The sequence below is a fragment of the Panthera onca genome, chromosome A1, assembly GCF_046562875.1.
Source record: "Panthera onca isolate mPanOnc1 chromosome A1, mPanOnc1 haplotype 2, whole genome shotgun sequence".
Taxonomy (NCBI): domain Eukaryota; kingdom Metazoa; phylum Chordata; class Mammalia; order Carnivora; family Felidae; genus Panthera; species Panthera onca.
Genome location: NC_138339.1, coordinates 102616426 through 102642675, shown reverse-complemented (window position 1 = coordinate 102642675; position 26250 = coordinate 102616426). Strand labels below are relative to the sequence as shown.

The 26250-nt window shown below is 41.0% G+C and overlaps 1 long non-coding RNA gene across 1 annotated transcript in view; it reads left to right on the top strand.

Moving 5' to 3' along the window:
• Nucleotides 1-12599, top strand: part of LOC132681288 (uncharacterized) — a 74766-nt gene extending 62167 nt beyond the window's left edge. The window contains exons 2-3 of the long non-coding RNA XR_009610981.2: nt 10972-11102; nt 12245-12599. This is a non-coding gene — a long non-coding RNA (uncharacterized LOC132681288). The remainder of the gene's footprint in view (nt 1-10971; nt 11103-12244) is intronic.
• Nucleotides 12600-26250: the final 13651 nt, after the last annotated feature.

Below are 26250 nucleotides of genomic sequence, written 5' to 3'. Positions count from 1 at the left end.
TTACCATATGATCCAGTAATTTCACTGCTAGATATTTACCCAAAGAATATGAAAGCACTAATTTGAAAAGATAGACACACCCCTATGTTTACTGCAGCATTATTTACAATAGCCAAGATATGGAAACCCAAGTGCCCATCCATAGATGAATAAAGACGATGTGGTGTGTTTGTATACAATGGAATATCAGCCAAAGAACAAAGTCTTGCCATTTGCAACAACCTGGATGGATTTAGAGGATATTGTGCTAAGTGAAGTAAGTCAGAGAAAGACAAATACCATATGATTTCATTCATATGTGGAATTTAAGAAACAAAATAAATGAGCAAAGAAAAAAAAGACAAAAAACTCAGACTTAAATATAGAGAACAAACTGGTTGGGGGGGGTGGGGGGGTGGGGGGTGGAGGGATGGGTGAAATAGGTGAAGGGGATTAAGAGTGCACTTACTCTGATGAGCACTGAGTAATGTATAGAATTGTTGAGTCACTATATTGTATACCTGAAACTAATATAGTACCGTATGTTAATTATACTGGAATAAATATTTTTAAAATGTAGTGGGAAGAGGGGTGCCTGGGTGGCTCAGTTGGTTAAGAGACCAACTTTGGCTCAGGTCATGATCTTGCAGTTTGTGAGTTCGAGCCCTATCGTCAGGCTCTGTGCTGACAGCTCAGAGTCTGGAGCCTGCTTCCAATTCTGTGTAATGCCAATTAAAATCCCAGCAAGTCTTTTTTTGTTTGCTTTTGTTCTTTGTTTTTTTGTTTTGGTAGAAACTGTCAAGCTGATACTAAAATTTAGATAAAAATAAAAAGGAACTACAATAGTGAAAACAATCTTGAGGGGCACCTGGGTGGCTGAGTCCATTAAACATCTGACTTGGGCTCAGGTCATCATCTCATTGTTCATAAATCAGTGCCCCGCCTGGGCCTTTCTGCTGTCAGCACAGAGCCTGCTTTAGATCCTTGCTCTCCCTCTCTCTCTGCCCCTCCCCCACTTGCACTCTCTGTCTCTGAAAAAATAAATAAAACTTAAAAAAAAAACCTTGAAAAAAATACAAAGTTGGAGAACTTAAATTCCCTACTTTCAAGAGTAAATTTAAAACCAAAGTAATTAGGACAGTTGGTAGTGACATAAGGATAGACAAATAGATCAACTGCGCAGAAGTAAGATTCCGCATATAGAGTCACTTGGTTTTCTATAAAGGCACCATAGCAAATCAACAGGGAAAGGAAAGCCTTTTCTACAAATGATGCTGGATTAACTATTCAGCAAATCAATGAACCCCAAGTACTACCTATACCATATACTAGACTTAACCTTGAGATGAATCATAGACCTGAAGGTTTCCTAAGCCTCTTTAAGGAAAGTTAGAAGAATACCTTTGTGAGCTTAGGATAGGCAAAGTTTCTTGTTGTCGTTGTTTTGTTTTGTTTCATTTTGTTTTTTAAGCAGCAGATAGTAAGCAGTAACCACAAGAAAAAGAATTTGCAAAATTAGACTTCTCCAAAGCAAAAACTGCTCAGCTTTCTTCTGGTCTGAGGCAGACTTACTTCTTTTCTGACAAACGATTTGTAACCAGAGTATTTAAAGAAATCCTTAGAATCAGTAATAAAAAAACCCACAAGCCCATATAAAAATTGAACAAGGAGTTATACAGACACTTCACAAAAGAAGATATACAAATGATCTGCATGCACATGAAAATATGCTTAATATCACTAGCCATAAGAGAAATGCAAATTAAAACCACACTGAGATTCTCTTTCACTTTGTAAGGTGGCTAAAATAGAAAAGAACACCAAATATTAGCAAGAATGTATATTTGCTGACACAATCTTTTCAGATAAATGTTTGGCTCTTTCTCACCAAGTTAAACATGTATCTATCCCATGACCCAGAAATCCATTCCTAGGTATTTATCCAGAGAAATGAAAACATATGTCCACAAAAACGCCTCTATAAGAATATTCATAGCTGCGTGAGTCATGATTGCCAAAATCTGGAAACTCCAACATCTACCACAGGAGAACAGACAAGCACGTTCCTAAGTGTAATCTGCTTAGCAATAAAAAGAAATCAATTACTGAAACCTGCAAGCAACTGGATGAATCTCAAAAATATTAAGTGGAACAAAAGAAATCTGACATCAAAAAGTACAAAGCATATTATAATTCCATTTTTAAAAGTCTAACATAATCAATGGTGATAGAAATCCAGACAACATTTGTCTCTGGCAAAGACTTGGGGGGCTTTAGGGAACATTTTGAAGTGATAGTAATATTCTAGATCTTGTGTGCTTTGTTTTAGGGTTTGGATTAATTGGGTATGTACATTTGCAAAACTCACCAAACACACAGTAACACCAAACAGCACAGTAAGATCTGTGCATTTCTTTATATGTAAATTATAGCTTAAAAAGAAACAAGAAACCATTGAGTATCTGCTATATATCAGGCATTGTTCTAGGTGCTAGTGATAGAACTGTACACAAACTGACAGAAACACCTCTGCCCTTGTGAAGGTTAATTCTAGATTATGTAAACAAACTTCTGATGTGCTAAACTGAAGCATGCAATTACAGGTTTACCCCTGCCCGGAAAAAGAGGCTCAAGGTATCACACCTCCTCGGCCCTCCCCATTAGCCACCTTACTACACTGGTGGCCAATGGCCTTGTGAGAGACAGGCCAGCCCACCTGTTGGGAAGTGGTGTGTCGGCATTCGGCATTTCCCATAGGACAAGATGTACTAACTGAACTGAAGACCTTTCTGGGCCATATTTCATTTCTGTGTAAAGCAGCATTCATTCAATTACATGCCTTGGGTTGGATTCACGGGAACAGCCTTGGTTTGGGCCTAGGGTGCAGGGGAGGCAGCAGTGAGGCTGCTGCAGAATCTGTGATCTTATCAGTGGGCAGAAGCTGGGCCCTACGCTGACCTATTAAGGGTGTGCTTTTACCAAGCGCTTTGGGCAGACTTGAGGGAGTACAGACGGCTAAGACAGGAGTTTAGGGCCAAGTTGCACACTGGCAACTCCAGCCAGCCTAGGGGCTGTCAGCCTTTTGTGGACTGGCTAGGCTCTTTGTTTCACCTCCTTGTTTTCCCTTTGGCATAGCCAACTCCAACACAGCTTTGGCTGAGAAAGTTAACAAGGTGACCTGAGAAGGTAAGAAGTCATTGTGGAGACATGTCTTTGTTTTAGTTCACCCCAGAAAGCTACTTGATAATATACTATTAGAAGGCAGAGTGCCAAGATGCAGTATGAATATATCGTGGAGGGTGCTAAAATGGGTGAGGGTGGGAAGTTGCTAGTAGGAATGACCAAGGTGATTTTCAGGGTTCTTTCTAGATGTCAACAATGTGTGATGTTGGATGCCTTCTTTTTCTACTAAGAATTTGACAAAGTTTTATTACTACTAATATTTACATAATGACTTCTATTTTATAAAGCACATTTCTTATAATAATCACAGCTAGCTTTATTGATTGTTTGTGTTGGGGAGGGCTATCTTAGGTTCCCCTAGAAGTAGACTCTGTAAAAAGAATTCAAGAGTGAGGTGCCTGGGTCGCTCAGTTGGTTGGGCAGCTGAATTCAGCTCAGGTCATGATCTCATGGTTCGTGGGTTCGAGCCCTGCATCAGGCTCTGTGCTGACAGCTCAAAGCCTGGAGCCTGCTTCGGATTCTGTGTCTCCCTCTCTCTCTGCCTCACTCCTGCTCATGCACTGTCTCCTTCTCTCTCAAAAATAAACATTAAGAAAAATTAAAAAAAAATAATTCAAGTGCAAATTAAGCCTCTCCCAATTCATTTGGAAGATAGACGAAAAATTGGTAGAGGAGCAGGGAAGTGAGACAGGGAGGAAAAGTCAGCCAATAAAAGGTGCATTTGGGGGCCACTTCCCACTGGAAGAACATGAGACAATACCTGAGTTATCCTACCTCAGAGGGAAGGTTACTGGGTCATTTATGTAACTATCATTATACATCAGTTGAGGGCTGTTTCTTGGAGGGACACTCATTCTCTGGCATATTGAGCCCACCTCTTGGACAGCAGAGCTGGTCGGGCAGCAAGAACATGCTCTCAGAAAAGAAATGCAGATATCGGCAATTGGAAGTGGAGCTGGCGATCCCTGAAAGGTAAGATGGGTGGGAGACCAATGGCATGTGTTATGCAGCACTGTGCTAAATACTTCATACGCATTTTTGACTGAACAGTCACAACAACTCCATGACTTGGTATCATGGCTTCCATTTTAAGAAGAGGCAGCTAGGACACAGAGAGGTTCAGTAGCTTCATCAAGGTTGAATGAGGGATGGAGAGTTGGGACTTCTGACCCCAGAACTCATTCTTACTGTGCTGTTCTGTGTTGTGTTTCTTAATTCCTTTATCTCCACACTAAACAAGAGACATTTCTCTTCATTTTATACATAAGGAAATGGAGGCTCACAAGGTATCAGACAACTTGCTTGCAGTCTTCCCATGAGCTGGAAGGAGAGCCCAGGCTGCCCTCTGAAGCCCACATACATCCTCAAAATGCCCTGTCTGGCTATGAGCTTTATGCTCCTCATTTGCCTGCCTCCTCACTAAGGACTGTGGTTTTTCTTATGTTCTAGTCTTTGGAAGGTTTTATTTATAACTCCCTCTAAACGGGCTTCCCGAAAAACCCATCGTTCCATACAGCAATGCTTAGAGCTAATTGCTCAGGCAGCCTCTTTCATCAGCCTCAACTTAGGGAGAATTTACTTGATTTACTTGCTTTCAATTTCTAAGCCTTCGTTTGTTTGCTTCCTTAAACAAATTAGACCTCAAGTCTTTGAAGATGGACTATCAGAGAGGATATACTCTGCATTCAGCATAAAAATTAAGCGAAGTCTAAGATCAGGTGTTTAGAAAGAGATATTTTGGTCACATTTGATCACAGTAAGCTAATCTTTTTCTGTGCTTAAATTTTCCCTTTGAACTCAGAGGAAAAATACCTTCTTGAGCCTCTAAGACCACCTGGTTTGACCCTAGCATTCCTGTAGATGTCTGAGCCACAGCTAATTAGATAGCAGACAGGAAGATCTTATTCTACATACAAAAGCCCAGCAAATATAAGGGTGAGAATTCTGACAGAGCCAAAGAAATCAGGAGACACTGTAGAATAATACTCCCCCAAAATGGCCCAAAGAAGGCCTCATCCATGGCTTGAATTCTTCCACATAACCAAAGGAGAATTAATTTAGTTCTCCATGTTAGCCATTGGCTTTACATCCATATACCTGGCTTTCTATCTCTGTGTGGGGAGATGTGTCAACCACTGAGGTATGCTGCTGAGATACCCTTTCGAGAGAACCTGCTGCAAAGAGGGTAGCTGGCAGGTATCTTCAAGATGCTACAAATTCAGATCTCCTGCAGACATTCACATTGAGGCCATGCTCTCTCTGGTTTGCCTCCAGCCAGGACTGACCATAGTAGAGACACCAAAGCCATAACATTCCTATCAGACATAAAACTCCTATGATAGGAAATATTTCCTCTGGGGCTCCTCATCTGCCTAGGTCTTCTCAGATCTGCTCTGCAGTCTGGGTTCTCCTTCCTATCCCTTCTTAACTCTCTTCTTTTAAACATCACATTCTGAAGACAATCCCCACCTACTTCTGCTCCTTCTTCACAAACATTCCCCCAATGAATCTCTAACACATCGAATTCTATTTTGGTGTCCCTACTTGGAGCACTCACGCTTTTACAGTTGGTACATAGAATGGGGTTTTGGAGACTAGCTCACTCACCTCATGGCTAGCAAAAAGAATCCTAGCCCAGACGAAATGTGGTATAAGGATAGTTCCTGGAATAAAGTGGTATGCCTCAAATGCTGAAGGTTTCATGGTCAGTGACCTAGAAAAATGTCCCCATGGAGGAGAATGTCTTTGCCAATGAAGTGATTCAGGCATTTGAAATACATGAGGGAAACAACTCCAAGGCCAGTTGTTACTAAATTGTACTGACACACTGGAGAGGGATAAACAGAAACTTAGGGCCATTAACAAACAATTCAGGACTAAGTGTGAGGACTGTACAGCCTCTCTGGAAACTTACACAGTCTCTCATCTCCTACAATGGAATAAAGATCATAAATGAAGAGTCTGGATCTAACAGTTTCTTAGAGCTCCAGAGACAATTAAATGCTCAACAAAGACAAGGCCATTATGCTAAGGTCTGGGCCCTAGCTGGGAAAACTTTGGACCATGAAACTTCGGATGGGGGGCATCTGGGAGGATACCCCTCCAAATTTTACTTATGTCCTGGCAGATGGTAAAAGAAGGAGTTTTAAAATTCAGAAGGAAAGAATACTAGAATCAGTAGCTTATGTGAGATCAGAAGACCCACCAGAGGGACTGTATTGCATCGGAGAGTTCAGAGGACACAGTCTTCATCAGGACCATCAGGAATATGCTACGAAGTTCAGTAGTGGCAGGACAAAGCTGGGCTTACTGATAGCAATGGGAAGTGGAGCCTGGAAGTAATAGAGGCCAGGTGGCAGCACTGGACCACTAGAGCTAGGGGGCTGCAATTACCATAATGCCTGGCAATGTCAGAGAGGCAGCCAAGGGCCCTTGACCACAGAGAATTGTGGAGATGGTCAGGGGAACGTGACTAAATAGACAAGAAGCCAAATGTACTGCTTAGTACAATCAGAAGAGGAAAAGAATAGAGGAGAGGGAGACTAAAGGCAGTTACCTCAATAGAAGGTCATGATCATTTACTCAGTGAGTAGCCCTGAGACAGTTTTCTGATTTGAAATCCAATGACTGAAGAGGTGGCCAGATCTCCAGGAGAAGGGCCCTGCAACGTGATGGCAAGTATAAACTACAATGACTTCCTCAGCCCTGCCTCAAAAACACCTATGGCTATGTACTTGGGTGACTGCGCTGTGGGAAAATGTATATTCAGACACTTCAAGAAGTATTAGACACAGAGTCTGAATTGACATTGACACCCAAAGACCCCAAATATTTTCACAGTCCCATAATGAATGGAGACCTGGCTAGTCTGGTTTACAGTAGGCTCAAGGGTCCACGGAACCATACTTGGCAATTGGAGTACTGACCTCCTGGACTGTGGGTAAGTAAGAGTGAGAATAGTGGGGAAAGGTCAACTGGAAGCCTCTGAAGTAAATAAAAACAGTATCCCATTCAAAGTCTTTTTTTAGAAGGCAGTGGATGGATGACTGGAGACTACCACAACCTCAAATAGTAGGTCTGATTACAGTGCTGTTTCAGACATGGTATCTTTGCTACAGCTGATTCATAAGGTCTCAGAGGCAGATGGTTTAAGGCTGTTGACTTGGCTTCTTCATTATTTCTACTCCAATCAAAAAAAAAAATCAGAAAATCAGAAACAGTTTATTTTTACATGAACAGACAACAGTATTTATTTCATGTTGCTCCAGGGCTGTGTTAACTTTCCCATTTGCTCTCATAATACACCTGAATGGTTCTGGTGTATCAGAAGGAAAGAATTCTAGCATTTCTGTGGAAATGGCAGCCATGGAAGTACTCCACTCAGATCTCCTTTCAAGAAAAGCAGCAATGAGCAGAGTAGTTCCTGGTTCCTGGGCAGCTTCAGGCTATCACCTTGTTTCTAATGCAGCATTCATTTTGTGGCCTTGCTTTCCATGGGCTCCTGCTAGCCAGTGACCAAGCACGGGAAGGAGCTGAGAGCTGGACCATACCTGCTCCAGGTGGAACTCCTGTAATGGGCAGTGTTTGCACAGGGGTCCCTCTTGGTCTGGCTGAGAAGTTATCAGAGTTTCACCAACATTGAAACCTTCTCCTATTCAGTTCTCCCCTCTTGCCTCTCCTTAAACAGCTATTAGCCCTGCACAGGGATCTGAAGGCTCTCTCTGCTCACTCCTGCTCCCTCTCCCCTGCCCCTTTTATAAACATTTCCCTTCTGCATTTTTTATTCTGGTTGGGATCTACTTCTTAGAGGACCCAAAATGGCACAGGAGGCCATAGAAAAAGGCAAATATAATTCCTCCACAAAACAAAACAAAACAAAACAAACAACAACACATGTATTGCTGGATGGAGAAGTGATTATTGGGCAGGATTTTCAGATATACACTTTACACTTTCTGGACATTCTCAAAATTGCAAGGAAACAAGAATAACTGTCTTGGAAAAAATCTTTAGCCCAAAGCTATTTTCAAGTGTCTCCATAATTCCAAGTTCTATTAACTTGTGTGGAAGCTCTTATATTTGTCAGATCAAATTCTTGTTCTCTGCCCAATTTGGAAGTTTGCCTTCTGAGTGGCAAAGCACAATAACTGAACTTATGGTCCTGAATGTTGATTGGAAGAGGACTGGCCCAAATCTTATTTCTCCCCAGTCTCTCTGGGATCACTAAGGGCAGCACTCCTCTTGACTTTCAGAGGAGGTCATGAAAAAGCATTAGCACTTTGCGCTTTATAGCTTGTCTTGATGGACTGCAGAGCACCTCCTTATCCATCATCTTATTTTCAACTGTGCACCTACCAGGTGAAGGAGAGTCTCTGGTAGCACCTTTTTTTTTTTTAAAGCAATTGGATGATTTGCCACTTCTGTCTTAGTATATGCTTGAAAGTAAGATATACAGTTGACTCTTGAACAACATGAATTTGAATTGCACGAATTCACATATATGTGGATTTTTAAAAATACAATACTGTAAATGTATTTTCTCTTCCTCATGATTTTCTTGTCTCTAGCTTTCTTGATTGTAAGAATACAGTATATAATACATATACAAAATATGTGTTAAACAATTGTTTATATTATCATTGAGGCTTTCATCAATAGTAGGCTGTTAAGTTTTGAGGAGGCAAAAGTTTCAACTGGCGGGAGTGGGGGTGCCCCAAATCCTGCAAGTGTTCAAATGTCAACTGTAATTGTAAATTTAATTACTGAAACTAGAGAGGCCAAACCAAAAAAATGACATCCCCTGCCTTTGGTAGAAGAAACATAAACCAAGCCATATGGGAAATGGTTGAGCAACAAACTGATGCTAAAAATAGGTCAGAAAGAAAAGAGGACTCTACTCTTTGCTTGTAAAAGAAGCACCAAGTGCTCTCCCTACAACAGACCATCTTCTTGTGTCTGTATCTTTTTAATAACTGGCTGGAAGACTGCCGAAACTACATTCATATTTCTTCTCCCAAATCAATAAATGAAAGAAGAAAATATCTATGACTTGGTTGAAGCAAATCTTCTATCAAATGTGACTCATTACATGAATGGGGGAAATGAGGCTGGATTAAAATGGCCTTCATTACAATACTAATAGTAATAATTATTACTAATTATTACTATTTATTACTAATTATTACTATTACTAATAATTATTACAATACTAATAGTTACAGTTGCTGAATGTGTTCAACAAGCCATGAGCTTTCCACACAATGCTCTCACCCCACAAAGATCCTACAAAGTCAGTATAATTTCTCCCACTGGACAGGGGAGATCCCTAAGACCCAGAGATGCCTGGTAAGTTTCCTGGGGTCAACCAACTGGGACAAGGCAGAACCCAGGTGGGTCGATGCATGTCCAAAGCTACTCCATCCTCTCACCTTCCTCTCTTCAGGCAAGAAAGACATGGGGGAAGGGAAGGGAGAGGCTGGGGTAAGATGGTTTTCAGAGCAATGGCAGACCCTTGTAATGAACAATATCAGACTTTGCACAATGAATTTTCTAACAGCTGGAAAGAATGAGAGCAACACTAATAATTGTAGGGATACTTTAAGATCTTGTGAATAATCTTGGTGGGGAACATTAAAAAACAAGATGAATTCTTCCTTTTCTAAACTCCTCTGCACTTCATTTGAGCACATCATTTGGAGCATATTAGGGCTCAATAGACATTTTGAACCAATAAATAAATTTGTACCTCTATTAAAATAGCATTGGCTTTTTACCTTGTGCTGTAGGTATTTCTGTGTGCTTTAAATCTCCCCTCCTAGATAGTGTCTTAATATCAATAGCCTCTAGCATTTATGTAGAAATTTATGGTAAAATTTTGTGTACATCATTTTACTCAGAGCAGTTCTATGAGGTTTGAAAGGAAGGCATTCTTCTCCACATTTTAAGGACTTTGAGACTCAGAGAGAAAGGATTTGCTCAAAGTCACATTCCTAGCAAGGGGGAAAGTTTGAGCTTGAATTAACAATTTCTAATTTCACATGTTTTTCTTTCAAATATACAGAGTCCTCTTATGGAAAACTGTCCCTCTAATTCATCATTGCAGTGTGACATAGCCAATCCCTACACCTTACTCATGATAATGTTCCATAGTATCTGTTGGGTCATTTTTATGAATGAGTGACTGGAGGAGGAAAGGCATGAATGAAACCCTTCTAAGAAATGGGTGAATGAGGTTTGCATTTGGGCAATTTGACTTTCAGATCTGGGTGGAAAGTGTTCTAGTAAATTCCTCTGTATACTCACACTTAAATAAATGTCCTCCCAGATGTCCTCAAAGGAGACAGTTTTACCACACTTTCTAGTTGAAAAATATTCGTGTTTGGTCCTTCCAGAGGCCATAAATCTCTTTAATCAGTGCCTAATGGTCTTGGGGATGACTCTGAGCAAGTATCCCATTAATTGAAAGAAGAATGTTGTCATCTGCCACAGGGATTTCTCATCATGTTTCATCAGATTCAAAACAGAACCCTGTTTGGAATTCTTTTATGAACAGTGTAATTACACCACATCCTATGGTGTTTGGAAGTAGTGCTCATAATTAGCATCTCTGTCATGAGTGGGAAGTGATCCATGCTAAATAGGAGCTGGGCCAGATGGGTCTTGCTAAGACCCTCTCCCCTCCGCCTTCAGCTCCATTAAATTAAGTTGTCCCTACGTGTGTGCAAAAGAATAAATCAATCTTTACTTCTGTGTGTATTAAAGAAATGCATCCGCTTCCATTAATTAAAAGTCAAGTGCTTCTGTTTATAGTGATCAGGATAGAACAGACGCTTATGCCAAAGAATTCCAGAGAAGCAGATCCTGGTGAGATGCCACGGTCCTCAGCAGGCTGCGCAGCAAGAGGAGCTCAGACATGAGCTGACCTGTCCTTGTCCTGGAAGGTAAGGGGCAGCATCCTAGCGAGTCTGGGGCCTCTAGCCCCTATTGCCAAGTGGCCCCTACTTGGGAACATGGCTGATACTCTCCAGGGGCACATAGAACACAAGGCCCTGCCTGATGAACAGCTGCCATTGGGTCTGCTGGTCATGTGTAGCAGCAAACACTTTATCTTGGGATCCGCATTTTCCTCCTGACTTTGAAACTTGTTTCTTATCTACCTTTTCACTTCAAATTCCTCCCCTACTCCCAACAAATATAGACATAGGCACTCAGAGTTCTGTTTCCATTCTTCCCTTCTTTACTTGAAGCTGTTCCTAAGTCATGTCTCAACCATTTACACCTTAGTAAGAAGTTCAGCCAATGTTTGGCTCCCCATGTATATTATGTTATATATTGTATGTATATGTATATATAGCATATACTATGTGTATATATATATGTGTATATATATAGCATATATACACATATATATAGTATATATATAAACATACATATAAGCTTAGTTCCTCATTATAGGAAGAAAGGTTTTGTGCCTAGAAAATTTTTTAGACTTCTTTCTTATATATCGGTATAATTTTCTGTCATAAAATAAATCTCATAATAGACAGGGGAAAGTTTTTAAATAAAAGGTAAAAGAATTTGACATCAATCCTATCCCTCAGAAGCGACCACCTTAAATATTTAGATGTATTTTTTTAATCTCTTTCCACTTATAAAATTGTAAAATATTTGCTGATTACAAAAAAAGTAGAGAGGGGTGCCTGGGTGGCTTAGTCGGTTGAGTGTCCGACTTCAGCTCAGGTTGTTATCTTAGGGTTCATGGGCTTGAGCCCCGTATCGGGCTCTGTGCTGATAGCTCAGAGCCTGGAGCCTGCTTTGGATTCTGTCCCCCCTCTCTGCCCTCCCCCACTCACACTCTGTCTCTCTCTGTCTCTCAAAAGTGAATAAACATTAAAAAAAATTTTTTTTAAAGTACAGAGAAATTCTTATTCTCTTGTTTTAGGCATAATTCCAACAAGCTTGGTTTCATTTCTCAGTCCATAGATTAGAGAAAGCGATTTTAAAACAGGGAGATTAACAGGGGAAAACACCGAGTAAAAAAGAATTGAGACTCCTCAACTCTCCTATGTTTATCCTTTTGCAGGCTGATGAATGAGAAAAACAGAATCAGACAAAAGAACTGGGGGCAAATGGTTCCTTGTATACAACTTGAAACCGAATCATCAAGAAGGCAACCGACTGAATGGGAGAGGATATTTGCAAATGATATACCCAAAAGGGGGTTCATATCCAAAATATATCAAGAACTTGTACAACTCAACACCAAAAAAACAATCCAATTAAAAAATGGGCAGAGGAGGGGTGCTTGGGTTGCTCAGTCATTGAAGTGTCAGACTCAATTTCAGCTCAGGTCAGCATTTCATGGTTCTTGAGTTCAAGCCCTGCTTTGGGCTCTGCACTGACAGTGTGAAACCTACTTGGGGTTCTCTCTCTGCCCCTCCTCCTGCTCTCTCTCTCTCAAAATAAATAAACATTTTTTTTAAATGGGCAGAGGAACTGAATAGATTTTTTTTCCAAGAAGATATACGGATGTCCAAGAAACACATGAAAAGATGTTTAACATCACTCATCATCACGGAAACGCAAATCAAAACCACAATGAGATATCACCTTACACCTGTCAGAATGGCTAGAATCAAAAAGATAAGAAATAACAAGTGTTAGTGAGGATTTGGAGAAAATGGAACCCCTATGCACTGTTTGTGGGAATGTAAATTGGTGCAGCCACTGTGGAAAACAATATGAAGATTTCTCAAAGAAATAAAAACAGAAATACCATATAATCCAGTAATTCCACTACTTGGTATCTATCTAAAGACAATGAAAATGCTAATTCAAAAAAATATATGTACCCCTATGTTTATTGCAGCATTATTTACAATATCCAAAATATGGAAGCAATCTAAGTGTCCACTGACAGACTAATGGAAAAAAATGTGCATATATATATATATATATATATACACACATATGTGTGTGTGTATGTGTGTGTGTGTGTATGTGTGTGTGTGTGTGTGTGTATATATATATATATATATATATATATATATATATATAATGCAATATTACTCAGCCATAAGGAAGAATGAGATCTTGCCATTTGTAACAACATGGATGGAACTAGAAGATATAATGCCAAGTGAAATAAGCCAGACAGACAAAGATAATTACCATATGACTTTGCTCATAAGTGTAATTTAAGAAACAAACAAAAAAAATGACAAATAAAGAGGAAAAAAAAGACAGACAAAAACCAGACTCGTAAATACAGAGAACTGATGGTTACCAGAGCAGAATTGGGTGGGAGGATGGGTAAAATAGGTGAAGGGGGGGGGGGGGGTTAAGAATACACTTATCATGATGAGCACTGAGGAAAGTATAGAATTGTTGGATCATTATATTGTACACCTGAAACTAATATACCACTGTATGTTAATATAATTAATAAAATAAATTAAAAATTTAAAAATAAACTAGAGAGGGTTGCAAGGGTTGCGATAAATTTTAGCAACCTTTCCATTGCAATTCAGGTCTTTGGAAATGTTAACATTGGGAAGAAATAATACTCGATGTATGCTGCGTTTATAATTTAGTTAGCTCTTTGACAAAATTTGTCTTTGTAACAAGTGTGTGAACCCCAGTAGGCAAACATTTTGCTTAAGAACAAGAAAACTGAGTCCCAAATAGGCTTCAGTGTCTTGCCTGGGTTGGCCAAGCAGTGGTTCTTCTGGCTCCTCACCTTGCCTGTTTCCTGCCTGACAATGCCACCTTCCTTTCCTGGAACCCTTCCCTGGAGACTTGTGCCTGGGCACTATAAGGTCAAAGCTAAGAACACTGATTTGACAAAGGTGACTTCTCTATGTGGTCGTTAGAGCACACACCTGAGGGTCAGACAGCTCAGGTTTGACTCCAGGCTCCTTCACTTACTAGCAGTGTGACCCCTTTGACCCTTGATTTTTCATATCTGTAGCATGTGGTTAATATCCGACCTACATCGTAGGGTTACTGGCATAATTAAGGAGTTAATTAACATAAAGTATTTAGACAAATACTTAGTGCTAGGCAGTAAGTACAATATACCAGCACCCCACCTATGACAAAATAGATGTGAATTTAGGGGAAAAAATTATGGTTTAAAGTGAGTGATTTAAAGAATGAATAATGCATTTGTGCATTTCATAGATTATTTTAATGCTGTTGTCCTATTTTACTGTTAAGTAGGTTTTGTTCCAATTTAAAATAGTTTATTTTTTAAAAGTTAGCTTTATGGCTCAACAAATAAACTATTTATGTTTGAGCTCCACCAAATTAGTATAGTCTGTCCATGATTTTGATTTATGGTGTGATTCAAGTCCCTGTTTTTATCAAAATTTGGGAACAGTGTTAATGACATATTAGTAAAAGGAAATCTTTTCAGTAAAAAGTTTTAAATACATTAACAAGGGGCATGCTGTACTCCCCATCCCAACCCCCACTCTCAAGCCCCAGAATGGGTCCTGCTTTAGGGAAATGAAGTCACCCCCCCTTTTTTTTTTAATTATAAAAATACCTGGTGCACCTGGGTGGCTTAGTCGATTGAGCTTTGGACTCTTGATTTTGGCTCACGTCATGATCTCATAGTTCATGAGATCGAGCCCCGCGTTGGGCTCTGCACTGAGTAGAGCGTCCTGTGATTCTCTCTTTCCCTCTCTCTCTTATCCTCCCCTACTCTCTCTCTCTCTCTCAAAAAAGTTAAAACTACCTTTATTTAGGGGTGCCTCAGGATGCTTTATTTAGCCTCCGACTCTTGATTTCAGCTCAGGTCATAGATCTGGTGGTTTGTGGTGTCAAGTCCTGTGTCAGGTTCTGCACTGACAGCATGGAGCTTACTTGGGGTTCTCTCTCTCTCCCTCTCTCTCTGCCCCTTCTTTGCTTGCATGCACATGTGTGCTCTCTATCAAAATAAATAAACTTAAAAAATACCTTTATTTAATACCAACTGTGCAATATTTATAGGAAGCCAAGAAAGGATCCTATTCTAGTGGCAGCTGGGGTGACTGGAAGGGCCACTGGGAAGCTGTCAAAAGCTCACATTTAGTCTTTAGCAAACAAAAATTCTCATGTTATTTGATGCAAAACCCTCCTTTTTTCTGACATGATTCTGGAATGGGCTGGGAGGTTAGGAAAGAAGGATGAGCTGCATGGTGGGAGCCAGTGAAGACATCTTTCTTTTCACGCTTATTATTAAAGCAGCTCCATAGGAATTGTGCCCTTTCTCTCTCTCTGTTCTCTCCTAATTATTTATTTCCATTTATGAACATAATTGCTATGCAATTGTAATACGTGTACTACTTGGCATTCTTTATTTTTCACTGAGAAGCAATTTAAAAATGTTTCCACAAAGTTTTCCCTTTTCTCCTTAAAATTGTGTGATGTTTTATCTTATAAATCTGGTACAAGTTTATTTGACCTTACCATTGGGCATTTTCCAATATTTTCCCAGATACATCTTTTTTACATGTAATTTTTCTTTTATTTTTCTTCTTTTGAGTTATTTTGGAACCATTTCCCAAGGTTAGGACTAATAGGTCAAAGAATATAAGCACTTACTTGGAGGTTTTGTCACATAACAGTGTTAGGACTTCCAAAAAATGTGAACAAACTGAGAGTTATGGAGGTGACTCTTTTTAAGAGAAAATGAAATAGGATTTTCTATCTTCAAGAAAAGAAAAGCAGGCTAGGAGAGTAACTGAAAGAGAAAAAAGTCATGAAGAATAGCTTTAAGGGCCCTTTACACATAGAATGGATTGTAAATAGTCCTAAAACCTATAAGGAGAGGCCAGAAGGGGCATGGAAAAGGAAAATACGGCTTCACCTTTTAAAAGGAGACTGATCACACATGAAGCTAATCTGTAAAAAAGTCCATTGCTTCTCCCTTTTACTTGAAAGGCATCCAATGGAATCATTTCCATAAATTAGTCTCCTGGCCATGAAGTTTTACTGTTGGGGCTTTGTGGTACCCTCAGTCCTCACACACTTCCAGTTTATTTTTAATCATTTGGATGTGCTCTTGGTGAAGTGGGTACTTTTCCCATCAGAAGATTATGAAAGGAGCCTCACATGTCCAGCAATTGTTAGAATGTAGAAGTTTACATTGCCAAACGCTGGGGCTCATGTATTGAGCCATTCAATAAATGGGAGAAGAGAGGAGGTGTCATTGTGGGAAGAGTGTGAGCTTTAGTCTCCCGCTAGTGAATCTCACTTGTATAACAAAGCATCCCACATAGGTGTTTCTACTGACGATACTGAGCTGAGGGCCCTCTTCCTCTGATATTTCCAGCACGTGTCACACTAAACACTTGGTAGTCATCTTCTGTTTGCTGATCCTTAAAGATAACCTTGCCATGGCTGGTTTTCTTTCTTTGAGCATGTGGGCAACATCGGCATAAGTTCTTTCAGTCTGCAAGAATCCCAAACTCAAGGGCATGACAGATTTCAAAATCAATAGGTCAGATGTTTGTTAACTGAAAATATAGTAAGTTATGGTTTCCCATTAGATAAAATTAGGACCTTTCATTATTTAATCATGTTTTATGTACAGCTTTTAGATATTGTTCAGTTGTTGAAGTGTAAGTACATATGTGACTTAATTTGATCCTCACAAGGTCGGAAGCATTATTAGTCCACGTTACAGATGGTGGGGAAAAAAACCAGAACACTAGATTACGTTTTCCAAGTTGATGGAACAAGTGAGCAGTGGGGCTGTAGACCTATATATAACCTGCGCCATCAGACTCTAAGCCCAGTCTCTGACCGTGGGAGCAGTTTCACTATGATATGTTGTGCAGAAGATCGATTCAAGTTACGTCTGAAGGGAGTTCTCTGTGCCTCTTGGATTTCAATGCCTTTTTCCTTCCCCAGATCAGGGAAGTTCTCAGCTATGATTTGTTCAAGTACACCTTCCGCCCCTTTCTCTCACTCTTCTTCTTCTTCTGGAATTCCTATGATACGGATATTGTTCTGTTTGATTGCATCACTTAGTTCTCTAATTCTCCCTTCATACTCCTGGATTTTTTTATCTTTTTCTCAGCTTCCTCATTTTCCATAATTTTATCTTCTAATTCACCTATTCTCTCCTCTACCTCTTCAATCCGTGCAATGGCCACCTCCATTTTATTTTGCACCTCATTTATAGCATTTTTTAGTTCCTCATGACCATTTTTTTAGTCCCTTGATCTCTGTAGCAATAGATTCTCTGCTGTCCTCTATGCTTTTTTCAAGCCCAGTGATTAATTTTATGACTATTATTCTAAATTCTTGTTCCGTTATAGTGTTTAAATCTTTTTTGATCAATTCGTTAGCTGTTGCTATTTCCTGGAGTTTCTTTTGAATTCTTCTGTTTCGTCGTTTTGGATAGTCCCTGGAGTTGCGGGGAACTGCAGGGCTCTTCCCCTGTGCTGTCTGGAGTAACTTGTGTTGGTGGGCGGCCGCAGTCAGACCCGATGTCTGTCCCCAGCCCACTGCTGGGGCCACAGTCAGACTGGCGTGTACCTTACCTTCCCCTCTCCCAGGGGCAGGACTCACTGTGGAATGGTGTGGCCCCTGGCTGGGCTACTTGCACACTGCCACGCTTGTGGTGCTGCTTTGATAGGATCTGGTGTATTAGCCAGGGTGGATCCGCAAGGTGGTGCACAGGGGTGGGAGGGACAGGTTCAGTTCGCTTTGCTTTGCTTTGCTGTTGGTGGTCCCCTGAGGGAGGGGCCCTGCAGCACCAGGAGGGAGGCAGACCCGTCAGAGAGATGGATCCACAGAAGCACAGCATTGGGTGTTTGTGCGATGCAAGCAAGTTTGGTGACGGGAACCGGTTCCCTTTGGGATTTTGGCTGGGGGATGGGCAAGGGAGATGGTGCTGGTCAGCGCCTTTGTTCCCCGCCAAGCTGAGCTCTGTACTCTGGCGCTCAACACCTCTCCCTCCCGGTGTCCTCTCGCCCTCCTGCTCTCCCAGCAGAGCTGCTGACTATTAACATTCCAGATGTTAAGTCCCGCTGGCTGTTAAGTCTCATGCAGTCTGGACCCTCCACTTTTGCAAGCCAGACTTGGGGATTCCGCCTTGCGGGGCAGGCTGCCCCTCCACTGCCCCGGCTCCCTCCCGCCAGTCTGTGTAGCTCACACTGCCTCTCCGCCCTTCCCACCCTCTTCCCTGGGCCTCTCGTCTACGCTTGGCTCTGGAGAATCCATTCTGCTAGTCTTCTGGTGGTTTTCTGGGTTATTTAGGCAGATGTGGGTAGAATCTAAGTGATTGGCAGGAGGAGGTGAGCCCAGCATCCTCCTACGCCGCCATCTTCTGTCCTTCTCGTGCCTTAAGAGATTTTTATAACATATTCTGAAGAAGCCAGCTCCCTCCTTCTTGCAGCTCTGGCCCTTCCTCATACACAGGCCTGAGACAGTCACTGTGTTTGTCTTCTTCAAGTCAGCACCAAAGTTTTGAGGAAATAAAAGTCTCACTGTGAACAGAGCAGGAGGAGCCAGATGTAAGAATGGCCTAGTTCTAAAGGACAATGGAGAGACAACAGCTTAAAGAATGAAGAAGACACATGTTGAGGAGGGTGTGTGGAGACGTACTATCATGTACTCCTGGTAGGTATTTCTCCTTAGATACACATGTATAAAATACTTTGTATACAAAAATCTTTCTTCTTGAAAATCTGTCTGCTAATCCTTCAACAATGTCATTTCTTTTCTCACTTCTGAACCCATCTGGTCTTCAAATGCTTCCAATTTCCCAAATTTCTCCATTTTTGGGGAGCAGCGAGGTCTTCAGGGAAGCTATTTCCTCATGTGTATTGTTTGTAAAGTACCTGTTTCCAATTATCAAGTGGAGTAGCCCAAGTCCATGCACTCCTGATACGTGGCTATTGTCCCAGCATAATTATTAAAAGTCCCCTCATAGATGACCCATTTTGTGTGGTAAAGTATATGATGACCCTATTTATAAGGCAAGGGCTACTTACATTTTAGTGTAGGAGGATAATAATTTTGCCTAGATGATCTTGAATTCCTCTGTAAGATATGGAAGAGTATCCCACATACCCCAAACTCCCTCAGCTTGAACTTGCTTGGGTTGAGTTGAGAGCTTTCTGAGATGCAGGTCTGAGATAGCCTTGAGTCCTCATTAACAAGATGGGGGCCTGGAGTGTTGTTCAAATGCACTCCCTCTAAGCTGCCACTCTGTTCAAGTTAGATAAGCGGGTGTGGTAGAGCCTTATCTTCCCATGGGTAAGAAGAAAAGTATAGATACAGAGAGAAATGCTCTTTATGACTGGAAATGCCTCCTCCATCTGTTTGCAATATGAAGGAAGGGAAAAGGAAAAAAAAAAGATGAAGATATTGATTTAAAGCCATCAATGACTCCAGCGTCCTATCTCTCCCTAGTCCCCAGGCACTCATCTCAGTGAGAGAGGTTTTGATAGGAAGCCTGTTCTGGAAGAGACGCTGGTCCCAGAGCTGGTACAGAGCTCCTGTGACGTGGCAGTTTCTATAGAGACGAGTCTCTTTCCTAGGAAAGCTCCGTAGGCAGGATACACAAAACCCTAGCAACCAGTTGAAGGCTTTTTTTTTTTTAATATGATTTTCTGTACTTGAATTCAAAAGGCCCTCCCTTCCCTGGAAAGGCAGCTTTGTGGCAAGCAGGAAAGGGTGGGCTAGTTTTCCTGGGGGCTAAGAGTGTGGAAATAGATTCAAAGACTGTAGGTGAACTAGGATAGGGAAAGGGAGGAAAAGAGATTGCTTCTTACAAAGCCAGGGTGGCTGACTTCAGCCTGAATTCATCTCCCAGCCTGCCCTATGGGAGCCTATCACCACTGCCATGAATCCATGAAATAATACCCTTAGGGACAAAGTAAAACTGCAACTGCCTTAGCAACCTCATCGTTGTCTTCCCTTTCACCTGCCAATTCCAGGCATTTTTAGCAGGGAGAAGTCAAATGCTTAGAGGGTGCAAATCAGAGAGTGGCACTCAGGGGAGCCTGCTTACTTGGCATTAAGTAAACGCTCCACTCAGCTGACTTTCAGTTCCTGCTCCTCCCATCAAATCAGCACAAACATCACTTCTTAAGGAAAGTCTTCTTTCTTAATAAAAGATTGCATTTGGCTACTTGTAAGGAAACCCAACCAAGACGTTGGACCAAATAGGGGTTATTTTTCACCTAAGAAGAAATCCAGAAGTGGAGCCTGCCAGCTGTCATTCATGCCCTGGCTCCCTCTGTCTCTTCGCCTGGCCAGTCTTGGAACGTTTCATCCCCATGGTTCCTCTGTGGTCAAAGACGGCTGTTCTACCTCCAATCATCATTCCAGTTAGGATGAAGAAGTGGCAAAATGGATGAGGAAGGGGTGGTGCCCACATCAAGAAGCAAGACCTTTCCCAGCAGATTTCTAGTTCTGCCTCTCTGAGCAGAACTGGATCACGTGGCTATGCAGGGGATATGCAGGGTTGTTTGTTTGTTTGTTTTAATTTTTAATTAGCTGAGCAAATTGCTACCACAAACAGTGACTGTGTTTTAAGAGCAAAGCTCAGAATAAGTATGGACGAACAGCTAGTGGCATATACTATACCTTCCCTGATCATCTCTCCACATCTACTACCTCCAGGTTAGATTATTTCTCCCTGCACCACATGTAATGGCATGCTGAAAAATGTTTATCAACCAACTCTGGAGCAAGAAAGGGCACTAATTTGTAACATTTGCTGATTTCTGTGACATAAATACCTCCGTTATGGTCAATTTCAAGCTACCAACATGACGTCACTGAATATAGAGTTGGGAAGAGATACACAGCAATGCGTTTTTCTATCTAGTACTGCATATACAAAAGACAAATAATCTCAAGAGCATAGATAATATTGAAATATAAAATAATGTCTCTTTCTACAGACATGTGTTAGAAATCGAGGAGGATGGCAGAGCTTTCTTAGCTTAGAGAGCTCAGCCCCACAAATCTTAGCTTTACATTTAGTTCATGGCCCATGGGACATCTTTTAGAAGATTAACATCTGGTTGCCATTCTGACCTAAGTCAAGCGTTGCTCATACTTTAGGAGCCTACTGCTTCGGTCTCTCACACTCAGGCAGGAATGAGACTGGGAAAACTGGTACCCCTGCCCCCAACTCTTTGGAGTCAGTGTAGCGTAGAGATGAAGTAAAGAAGGAAAATGGAGGATGGAGTAAAATATTACTGAACTGTCTTAGTATGCATAGCTGGTACCACAGCTGGAGAAAGGAGAAGCTAGAATGTCTTCTGCATGTATCTCTGTATTGGGAACTGACCTTGTGCCTCTGGCCACTCTCAAGTTTTATTAGTCCTGAATTCAGTCAATTAACTTGAAAGCTGTTTTTCATTTTCTGCTGTTAAAGCCAAACTCCATGAGGGATGGGTTTTAGGGTTTACTGCCTGTACCACATTAACGAGTTTTCTCTTCTAAAATGAGATGCAAATGTTGCCAACTAGACAGAGGATGAGGCTACCCATGATGCTGCCTTCTGGACTATTCACTGTAGACTGGACCATTTTGGATGCACTCAGTAAAGCTTAAAGAAAGTACAGCATATTACAATGCTCACCTAAGATGGTGAGCAAGATTATTTTCTTTGTGAAACCAAGAGCAAGATGTAACCAGAAACCTCATTTTCAGGCTGTGAGGAAACTCGATTTATCAAAATGACATCAGGCAGAGTCCGTGACTTGATTTATTAAAAACAATTATTCTTGGACTCTTTCAGTGATTGGAACACTCTAAAAAGAAGTACAAACTTCGTTCTAGGTCCTGAGGTAGGTAGAGCAAACGAGGTTCACATTTATTGTGAAGGAACCATTATCCATGCCTGGGGTTCTAGCTTGCATGGATACTTCTAGGTAACCGCTATTGGACAGCTTAAGGAGCCTAAGGAAGTGTACAATACTTGGTTTTTGCAGGCTAACAGACAATACTGTCCCTGTAGTGGCACAAACCTGAACTGCAGGCCTTAGAAAGACCAATCAGCAAAGGGAAGGAGCTATGTCATGCAAATTCAAATATTATAATAACTTACATTTTTATAGCACTTACAATTTTAAAAGTTCTTTCACATTCACTCTCTCTTTTGACTCTCACAACCCATCTGTGAAAAAAAGGCTGGCATTTCATTTTACAGATGAAGTTATAAAGATAAGCTATTTATTCAAAATCATAAAGCTATTAATGGGCTCAGGTCTCCTGACTTTAAAGTTAATCCTCTTTCTACCACATTGTACTTTTTTCCTCTTCAGGGCATCAAAATGAACTTGCTCTGTGTCCTACCCTGGTCTGAGAAGTAACCACAATGTGAAAATGAATACTATTGTCTTTTGTCCAGTCCCTATATTGCCCCTGCCCTATGTAACAGTTCAGAAAACAGTGGCTTTACAGGGAAGTGCTTTAACCTTAAGAGATAGTGAGAAAAAAAAAAAAAGAGATAAATAGTGAAAATCTCAGGTACTACTGAAAGCAAGTGGAGGAGCGCTTTCCAACTTTAGTGCTCAAACTTCGGTAGCAGCTTCCTATTTTTCTCCTGACCAGTACTGGAGTTGCAAGGAATCTAAAGTTCCAAACTCCTATAACTACCAAAAAGAACAAAATACCTAGGAATTAAACTTACCCAAGAAGGTGAAAAACCTGTACTCTGAAAACTACAAAACACTGATGAAAGAAATTGAAGATGACACAAATAAATGGAAAGGGAGACTATAGTAGTGGGTTGGAAGAATTAATATTATGAAAATGTCCATACTACCCAAAGCAATTTACAGATTCAATGTAACCCTTATCAAAATACCAACAGTATTTTTCACAGAACTAGAACAAATAATACCAAAATTTGTATGGAACCAAAGACGACCCTGAATAGCCAAAAAATGGTCTTGAGAAAGAACAAAACTAGAGCTATGACAATCCCAGATCTCGAGATATATTACAAAGCAACAGTAACCAAAACAGTTTGGTACTGGCACAAAAACAGGCACATGGCTCAATGGAATCGAAAGCCCAAACATAAGCCCATGCTTATATGGTCAATTAACGTACAACAAAGGAGGCAAGAATATACAGTGGGGAAAAGAATTTCTTCAACAAATGGTGTTGGGAAAACCGGACAGCTACCTGCCAAAGAATGAAACTGGACTCCACTTTCTTACACCATACACAAAAATAAACTTAAAATGGATGAAAGAACCAAATGTGAGATTTGAAACCACGAAACTTCTAAAAAGTGAGACAGTAATCTCTTTGGCATACACCTTAGCAATATTTTTCTAGATATGTCCTCTCATGCAATTGAAACAAAAGAAGAAAATAAACTACTGGGAAATCTGCACAGTGAAGGAAACCATCAATAAAATGAAAAGATAAACTAGTGAATGGGAGAAGATATTTGCAAAGGACATATCTAATAAGGGATTTATATCCAAAATATATAAAGAACTTCTATCACTCAACCCAAAAAAACAAACAATCCAGTTACAAAATGGGCAGAGGATCTGAATAGACATTTCTTCAAAGAAAACACAGAGCTGGACAACAGACACACTAATCATCAGGGAAATGTAAATCAAAACCAAAATGGGATATTACCTCACACCTGTCAGAAAGGCTAAAATAAAAAATACAAGAAACAGCAAGTGTCAAAAAGGATGTGAAGAAAAGAAAATGTTCATGCACTGTTGGTGGGAATGAAAACTGGTGCAGCCACTGTGGAAAAGAGTATTGAGGTTCCTCAAAAAACTTAAAATAGAAATACCATCCAGGAATTCCACTAGTGGGTATTTACCCAAAGAAAACAAAAACACTAATTTGAAAAGATATATGCACCCCTATGTTTATTACAGCATTATTCAGCCAGAGTAATGCTGGGATATATCTTGGCCATATCCCAGCCAAGATATGGAAGCAACCTATGTGTCCATCAACAGACAAATGGATAAAGAAAATGTGATACGTGCATACACACACACACACACACACACACACACACTGGAATATTAGTCATAAAAAAGAATGAGATCTTGCCATTTGTGACAACATGGATGGACCTAGAGGGTATTATGCTTAGTGAAATAAGTCACAGAAAGACAAATACATTGTGATTTCACTTATATGTAGAATCTTAAAAACAAAACAAGCAAACCAAAAAAAAAAAAAAAAAAAAAAAAAAAAAAAAAAAAAAGCAGACACAGACCTAAAGAATTTGTTTGCTACATTCCACTGCCCTAAAATAAAAACTATGAATGTTAAGTATCCCCCCTACAGGCACATGTACACATCCGTATCACAGGCACACATAACACACATACCAATAGGCTCGTTTCTAATGGATATTCATCTCCTGTACCTTTTGCCACAGGCCTTGTCTTTCCCATGACATAGAACAGAGTGGAGGAGAAAGTGACCAAACAGAAACCTCGGCTCTTTCTGCATGGATTCATCTAGTGCTTAGGGCTGTACCACCAAGGGCCTGCCACGTTTATTAGGGCCCATGCACCAGCTACTGCCCAGCAGAGAGCAGGTACCAGAGTGGGAGGGCCTAGCCATCTCCCTGGAAGGGGAATCTCTCCTTACCATGCAACTGCTCTTGTTTGTATATGCACAACTTTGGATGCAATCGCGTTTACAAGTAATTAGATGCTTTTCAACATCAAGCTGCCGAGCTACAGATTTCCAGAAAAGACACTGGGTAAAACCGTGCAGCCTGTCCTCAGCCTGGCCCCCTGATTCTGCAGGAAAACACTCAAAGGAGAGAGGAAAGAGCCTGGGCAGCCCTGCATCGGAAGACTCAGTTATTGGCATAGTGCCCACCTTGCCAAGGCTACTGCCAGGGCTAACCCAAGGAGATGGAAGCATTGTACATATGTGGTGGGAGGGGGTGCTTCCAATATTCTGGTCTGACTTCTATTCCTTGAATCTATCATTCTTATATATATCCCAGGACCAGCCCATGAGGTATGTGCTTTGTGAAACACAAAAAGGATCAGAGCAAAGGTAGCTGAATTCTGAAGAGGAAAAGAAATATGAAAACACTTTAAAGGGAAAGAAAACTGTAGGCAGTGGCTTGAATGGAAAGAGACCAAGAGAAATAAATTAATCCTTCAATTACCAGAGGTACTAAATGGATGGGCTTGTCCCTGCTGCAAGTCAGCAGGCAGCTAGTCAAGATAGAGACATCCACATCTGCCTGCAGTCCAGAACAGAGGTCTGGGGTTTAGTGTTTTGCTAGATAAGCAGGAGGAAAACCTAGAGAGCTTGCTTGATTTCATCAAATGTTTTTGCTTAAAGGCTTAGGAGCTGCCTGGGTTCTTTAACTCTCACCTCTACCGAACAGGTATGGTAGATGAGACGCACAAATGTTCATGTGAATTTAAAGGGAGTATGAGAGCTGTGGTTCTAAAGTCCCAACCCATCAGGCATCAGGGCTGCTGCTTACCAATGTCTTGAAGACACTGAGTGTACACATGAGTCCCAGGGTACAAGCTGAGAGACTTGGGAACCACCGGCTGATGTTAAAAATAACAGTGCTTCGGGTGCAATCACTGTCTACTAGGAACTGCAAAAGGACAAACACATCTCTGAAATTCATGCTGACCCAGGGATGGTGCCCCAGGTAGGCCTACTAAGAAGGGAAGGGATGAAGAACAACCCAACAGGCTCGAGATAAAATGACCTTGTGGCCTGACTCTGAACACCCCAGCCCCCATCAGGTTCCTGGGTTTGGGCTGATGGTTAAGCTCTTCCAAGGAAGATAAAGATCCTTCTGGGTAAGAGGCCAGCTTGTGGGAGGTGCAGAAAGAATCTGTCCCCCATTTAGGACCCCCAACACGTACTCTGAGTAGGGACCAGAGCACAGAGGCATACTTGGATGAGGGCAAAACCTTGGCTGGATCACGACTCAGACAACAAAATAAGAGGGAGCCCTGAGGGTCTCAACTCAGAAAACAGGATCTTTTCTTTGTGCCTAGTTACCTCTTTATTCCAAAGCACAGTATTTCTGTCCAGAAAACAGAATCTGAAAAAATGACCTTTAATGAAGACCTTAAGATTGGAATACAG